Source organism: Ceratotherium simum, chromosome 7 (genome assembly GCF_057802395.1).
Source record: "Ceratotherium simum simum isolate JZ-2026a chromosome 7, ASM5780239v1, whole genome shotgun sequence".
In the NCBI taxonomy this organism is placed as follows: Eukaryota; Metazoa; Chordata; class Mammalia; order Perissodactyla; family Rhinocerotidae; genus Ceratotherium; species Ceratotherium simum.
Window position 1 is genome coordinate 70,406,755 of NC_141906.1, and position 7,464 is coordinate 70,414,218.

Genomic DNA, 7,464 nt, shown 5'->3' on the forward strand with positions numbered 1-7,464 from the left:
GTCCCCCCAGTTCTCTCCCAGTTTGAGGGGCCCAGGAAGTCATTTCCACGGCCTTTCTCATTTTCCCCTGGAGTTGCCTCCCCGTGGGCTTCCAAGCCCACAATGGCTGGCATCACCAGAGGACATCACTAAGGTGATGGGTGTCCTGAGATGAGGAAGAGGGAAGCAGGGACCTAGATGCTGGGGAGCTGAGAGGCTACTGCTCTGACCTTGAGTTTGGAGCTGACCTGAGCCCAAGGCAATCCCAAGAAAGAAGATTTGCTTCTCCCCAAAGCCATGATTTGGGAGGAAGCCAGGAGCACAGGCTGTGGATCCCAACTGATCTGATACCCAACTCTGCCTCAGTTTCCTCCACTGTAAAGTGGGGTTATAATAGCCATAGCAGGGATTGAATGTGATCATCTGGGTAAAGTGCTTCCCTCCCTTCCCTCATGGTCAAGGCCAGAATAAGGCCCAGGGTGCCAGACCACAAGGCAGAGCAGCCTGAAGACCTGGCTTCCTCTCCTTGTGTGAACGTCCTGGGCTCGGGTTCCCTGGGATGAGACCGTCTCATCAGCAGGACCGCTGGGTGGGGGTGCTGGTCACGGGAGCATTCAGGGGCCTCTCCTACTTCTTCAGAGCACAGGAGCTGCCTCAGCCTTCTAGGATGTACCCACCCATCTGCCACTGCGGACCCTCAGAGACTGCCCTGGCCCTCCTCCAGGGTCCTCTTGGCCCCCATGCATACGGGGCATCACACGGGCCTCCTCCTGCCATTCTCACCCCTGTGGCAGGCCAGCCAGTCAGGTGGCGTGTTCCAAGGCACCAAGGCTCCAGCGTTAAGTGGTTCATTTAGCCCGGGCTCTGTGTTTTGATTTTGCCCAGCTGCGTCTGTGTGCATTTAGATTAATCCTGTTAGCCAGCGGGCACATGGTGACCTGCTGTTTATCAAGAGTGCTTGTGCGATTCCCATTTGATACGCAGCCACCTTCCCTGGGCGGAGAAGCCTCCAGCCTCCTTCCTCCCACGGGAGCGGGGAGAGGCGGGGGTGTCCACGGGAGGGGCTGCCGGAGCCACCCACCCTGGGCCTTGCACAGATGCACCCGCCAGCCTGCACCGCCTCTCCCGCCCTCAGCGCCTACCCAGGGCGCCACTCTCCTCACAAGGCCCGTCATCTGTGGCGTCTTGGAGTCCAGAAGGCTCCAGGATCATGGGTGAGGCTGCTCTACAGCCAGCAGGAGGCCAGGTGCTCTGAAGAGCTTTCAGAGACCCGTCCCTGACTCGGTTTTCTCACCTATAAGATGGGGCTAATGATACCTGTCCTTATGCAGAAGCTTGTCCCAAAGGTGACATGGGAATACCTGTGGACAGCGCTTTGCCAGGTGTCAGCCCTGCTGTGCTGTCAGGTGCGAGGCAGGAGGGGAGTGTGGTGGCCATCACTGGAGGGAGGGTCCACTTCTGCCCCTGTCAGTAATGTGTCATTGGGCGAGTCACCAAGACGCATGGCCTCGGTGTTTCTTCATCTGTAATGTGGGCACAGAACTCTATCCCATCTGCTCACAGGTTGATGCAAAGACTGCCTGAGATCTGTTTTCCCCCATCGTTTGAACTCTTACCAGGTGCTTTCAACACAGCATCTAATTTCATGCTGGGCAACCCAGTGACGGAGAAATTGCCACCCCCAGACCACCAATAAGGAGCCCGAGGTCAGAGAGGTCTGCTGCCTCCAAACTTGCGCTCCCATCACCCGTGCTCCATCCGTGGGGACACTGAGTGGGTCAAGTTCTGTGCCAGGTTATATCGGTGGTGTGATGGCCTCCACCTGGAGGTAGACAGGAGGGCAGGCCACTGCTCCTCGGAGCTACAGGCACCATATCAGAACCCCAACTCCCCCACCCCAACACTGACCAGTCCAGTCCCGCCGGAGGATCTGAGGACTGTCGGAGGTCACCGGGTCAGCCCACCCCCTCCCCCGGGCCTGACACCTCCCAGGGGTGCGCCTGCCTGAGCAGCCCCTCCTCCTCTGGTATTCCTCCGGGTTCCATCCACCCATCCACCCAGTGGGAAATTCTCCCTGAGCAAGGTCACCCTCGTAGTCTCCACTAGTGACTCCCCAGTCTCTGTCTCCACCTATCCCTCTGCCTTCAGCCTCAGATTTTTCCTGTGGGTTTATTTCTCTTTTTTAACAGCTTTATTGAGATAGAACTCATGTACTGTATAATTTACCCATTTTAAGTGTACAATTCAATGGTTTTTAGTATATTCACAAACATGTGCAAGCATCACCACAGTATATTTTAGAATATTTTCATCATCTCAAGAAGAAACCCCATACCCTTTAACCATCACCCCTCTATTCCTCCAGCCCTACCCTGTCCCTAAGCAGCCACTAATCTACTTTCTGTCTCTACGGCTTTGCTTATTCTGGACATTTGTAGGAATGGAATTATATCATATGTGGACTTTTGTGACTGGCTTCTTTCACTCAGCCTAAAGTTTCCGAGGTTCATCCATGTTGTACCCTGTGTCAGTACTGCCTTCCTTTCTACGGCTGAATAATAATGTATGGATAGACCACATTTGTTTATCCATCAACTGATGAACAATTGGGTTGTTTCTACCTTTTGGCTGTTATGAATCATGCTGCTTTAAACATTAGTGTGTAAGTTTTTCTGTGGGCATATGTTTTCAATTCTCTTGGGTAAATAAGTAGGAATGAAATTGGTGGGTTGTTTGGTAACTCTATGTTTAACTATTTGAGGAACTGCCGGACTGTTTTCCAAAGTGGCTGCTCCATTTTACGTTCTCATCAGCAGTGTATGAGGGTCTCGATTTCTCCACATCCTTGACAACACTTGTTATTGTCTGTCTCTTTGATAATCACCAGCCTATTGGGTGTGAAGTGGTATCTCATTGTGGTTTTGATTTGCATTGCTCTGATGACTAAAGATATTGAGCATCTTTTCATCTGTTTATTGCCCATGTGTATATCTTCATTGGAGAAATATATATTCAGATACTTTGCCCGTTTTTTAATTGTTTGTCTTTTTATTACTGATTTGTCAGTGTTCTTTATATATTCTAGACACAAGTCCCTCAGCCTCAGATTTGCACACCTACCTGGACCTAGCCTTATGGTCCAGGGGGTGGACCATGGGCTTTGGAATGAGACTGAGACTTGGGTTCAAATCCACACTCAGACACTGAGCAGTGGGGAATTCATTGAACTCATCTATAGAAGAGAGGTAATAGCACCTGTGAAATTACACATGCGTGTGCCTTGTGTTTAGCTGGTGCTGGGCATGGAGCTGAGGGTCTACCATTTTCCCACCCAGATAGGTAGGGAACTGTTATCATTCCTGTCTTGCAGGTGAGGCAGTGGAGGCACAGAGAACTTGCTAAAGACGATGGAGTAGTAAGTGGCAGAGCTGGGAGTTGACCACACATCTCTGGGATCCTAGAGTTGAGAGCCACAATGGTGTATAGCCTTGCCAAGGTAGACGATCAATGTGTGTTGAATGAAGGAATGAATGTCTTCACCAATAGGGACCTCACTAAAGTCAATCTGCACTACTGTTGGATACTTCTAGTTACTGCAAAATTCCTTCTTTCATTGAGAAAAATTGCCCTTCCCTCATCATAACCTCCTCCCGTTGGCCCTGGTTCTGCCCTCCAGTGGACTCCTGATACCACTGCTGTCTCCAACCGTGGGAGGTCCCCTCCCCACACTCATACACTCATGCATGAGCCCCAGCCCTGCCCACCAGCCCCCAGGGCTGAGTCTGGGGAGTGACCACCCCCCACTGGTCTATCCAGCTCTCCCACTGGATGCAGAGAGAGCCAGATCCCCTCCCCAGGGATCAGGGGCTGAAGCCTCCATGGGGACATGAGGCGCTTGACAGCAGTGATGAGCAAGCCGTGGATACCGGCTTTGTGACCCCCATCAACCGCCAGGTCAGGTTATCGCAGAGCAGGACCCAGGTGAGAGCTGGAGGGGCCTGTGGCTGGTCGCCGGGAGGGGTGCACACAGGGAGACGCTCAGTCAAGCAATCCCATGCTTGGTTAGCTCCGTGAGTGACACTGCTTCGGAGCTGACCCGTTGTGGCCCCAGGGCTGACCTGACTAGAGGGCCGTGAGACCCAGTCTCAGGCTGTGAGGCCTAGATAGCACTTGGGGGCAGCCAGGGTGCTTCAGTGCCTGAGCCTCCCCACCCCCCCACCTAAGGAGCGCGATCTGCCTGTCATGCAGTCGGGCAGGAAAGAGCACCTGAGCCCACTGCCAGCCCCTCCAGACAAGGTGTGAGCACTGCCTCGGTCTCCAGGGAGCAGCATGCCCAGCCCCCTTCACCGCAGAGGGTCCCGGGGGCGGGGGGCCCTCTTCCTGCCCTTGAGAATTCAGGCTGGGTGGGACAGGCTGAGACTGCTCCCTCCTGCCTCTGGGACTGAGACCCCCAACAATCCAGGGCCCGGACCTCCAGCTGTGATCTGGATGCAGAGGGAGCTCCCCCTGACATCGGAGAATCGAGGTCCGTCAGTTCCAACAATACCTGCAAGTCAGTGTTGCATTGAGAGCCTGGTTTGGGAGTCAGGGTGACTGGAGCTTGAATGCTGCCTCTGCAAGTGACTTTGCTGCCCTGGCCTCAACTTGCATTTCTGTAAAATGGGGGTGCATTGTAAAATGATGCTTACTTTGCTTAGTTGTTGTAAGGATTAAATGAGTCGTTCAAGCCAATCTCAAAGGGTACGTACTCTATGATTCCATATATTTGACATTCTTGAAATAAAATGATAGAAATGGAGAACAGAGCAGTGGCTGCCAGGGGTCAGGGAAGAGGGAGGAAAAGGAGATGAGGGCTCCTGTAAAGAGCAGCAGAGATGATGCTCATGGTGATGGAAATGCTCTGCACCTTGTGAGGTACGAAGGTTTGCAAGATGGCCGCACTGGGGGAGGGCCAAGGAGACGTGGGATCTCTCTGTATTATTTCTTACAATTGCATGTGAATCTACAATTGTCTCAAAATAAAGTTTAATTTTTTTAAAAAGAGAGTTATTTTATGTCTGGTGGAGAGTAAGCTCTACAACATTAGCTGTTCTTGCTCCACATCCCCCAAGTTCCTCTGTGAGCTGCTGTGGCCTGGGAGACGGCATCATATACAGCTCTCATGGCAAATGAGGGGAGGGATGGCTAAGAAGAGCCTGACTCTGTGTTCAGCATCTTTGATTTCCGTGCCTGCCGTGAGTGCTTCATAAATGCACGGGTGACAGACTGACTGAGTGAGTGAATGAATGAATGACCTGAGTGAGTGAGTGAATGAATGAATGAATTACAGCCAAGTTAACTATTGACCTCTCAGGAAATGAAATGGGCTTAAAGCAAGAGATACTTGAGACACACACAGGACCAGTCTTGCAGCCCCTAGATTGGCCAGTCCAGGTCCCTGGCTCGCCTTGTCCCCCCGGGCTGCATTGCGGGGTGTGTCAGGGAGGAGGGGGCAGGTTGTGTGCCCGCGAGGACAGCACTGTGAGGCACTTTAATTAGTGCAAGAGTAAATTACTCGGATGTGGAGAACCCAACTTCCCTGACAGTGTGGGAAAATGGAAGCCTAGCATTTTCAATTTAAGGTTTAGTTAGACAATGCCTATTGGTGCCAGTAGATTACAGGGTGGATATTAAATCCTGCAGGATTTGGAATGGGAGCGTACAAGTGGAATCCATAAATAGGGGGAAGCAGCCAGAAGGAGCTGGCCCACTGTCCTCAGCTAACAAGAAAGCCAGCACAGACCTGGATCCTAAAGCTGCCACTGACAACAACGGCTCCAGGAAGGCAAGGAGCTGGTGATCCCTGAAGTCCCAGGGGCTGGGATTGCTTCCCTTACTGGCTCCCTGAGCTAATTCTTCCCATGTTACAGATGGGAAGACTAGGGCCCAGATGCACCCCAGCTTTGCAGTCACAATAGGAACTCATACTTCTGCCTCATCAGGCCCTTCCCTCTCCTCTCCATCTGGTCAACTCCCACACTACCTTCAAAATAGCTCAAGCATCCCCTCCTCCAGGAAGCTCCCAAACTACCCGCTTGGATTCCTCATGAGCCCGAGGACCTTGGGCTTCGGGCGCTGCATTCACCAGCAGTACTGTCATCACGGAGTTACCTCGCTTCCCCCCCTCCACACTCTTTGAAGGGAGTGACACGACTTTCTCTCCTGCACCCCCGCTCCCGGGCACACGGGGAATCCAGCAAACACGTGCTGCACAGCCAGCGTTTGACACTAAATTTGTTCTGCTTTTTGAACAGCGGAAGCATTTTGAGTATGTGATACGTTCATGGCGTTGGACACTCCAGAGGTGAAAATGGATTAGGGCGAGTCTCCCTCTGCCCGGCCTGTGGCACCCGCTGGCTCCTCCTCGAGGCAGCCAGTCTCCTGTGTCCTCCAAACAGATGTGTACGTGCGTTTCCCCCTTTCTTAACAGAACAGCAGAACGTGCTCCACGTTCTCCCTCCTTCACTAGCTTCACATCACAACCTTCCTTGGAGACCAATTCTTATCACTGCACAGAGGATGTCTTCACGTTCCCAGTCATCTTTGAACCAGATCCTGTGGCTTCAGGATGGGAAGCCTGTGGGGTTGGGGACTGCCAGGATGGACTCCCAGATCCCCCTTTACCCCGAGATGGGTGTGAGGTTGATTGGGCGCCTTGAGTCGGCCTCTGTGGCTGACCTGGACCGGCAGGCTCAGGAGCGTGGACCCAGGGCCACGCAGCCTGGAGCTGAGCCCATGGGACAGGGACCATCACCACCTTCCCTGGAGCCAGGATGATGTCTCTGGCAGGCCCAGCATGAAGGCTCGGGCTCAGTGGAGAAAGAGGATATAGAGGCTTATTAGTGTAAGCAGGATGAAATGTGTAAATTAATTACCCCGGCCGCCCATGCATGTAGCGGCCAGCCCGCACCCTGGGAGAAGGAGCATTAGCCTCCATCCTTCTCGCGGTTCGGCTCCGCTGCCAGATGCAACCCCGAGGACCTGCAGCTGCATGCCCATGTGGAGATGGAGGGTCCCAGGCTCGTCCCCAGGAACCAGTGCTGGGTGGTCTTGAGCGATGAGCAGGCCCTTCTCTGGAATGGCGAGGTTGGATTCTGCCACCACCAGCAGCAAAAGCAGGAGTCAGAAGAGATGGGGCAGGGGCCGGCCCGGTGGCATAGGGTTGGGTTCGTGCGCTCTGCTTCACGGCCCGAGGTCCGCAGGTTCCAATACCTGGTGCAGACCTGTGCACCACTTGTCAAGCCATGCTGTGGGGGCGTCCCACATATAAACCAGAGGAAGATGGGCACAGATGTTAACCCAGGGCCAATCTTCCTCAGCAAAAAGAGGAGGATTGGCAACAGATGTTAGCTCAGGGCTAATCTTCCTCACCGAAAAACAAACAAACAAAAAACCCACACAAACACAAAAAAGAAGAGATGCGGCAGAGGGAGGGGACGGGCCCGC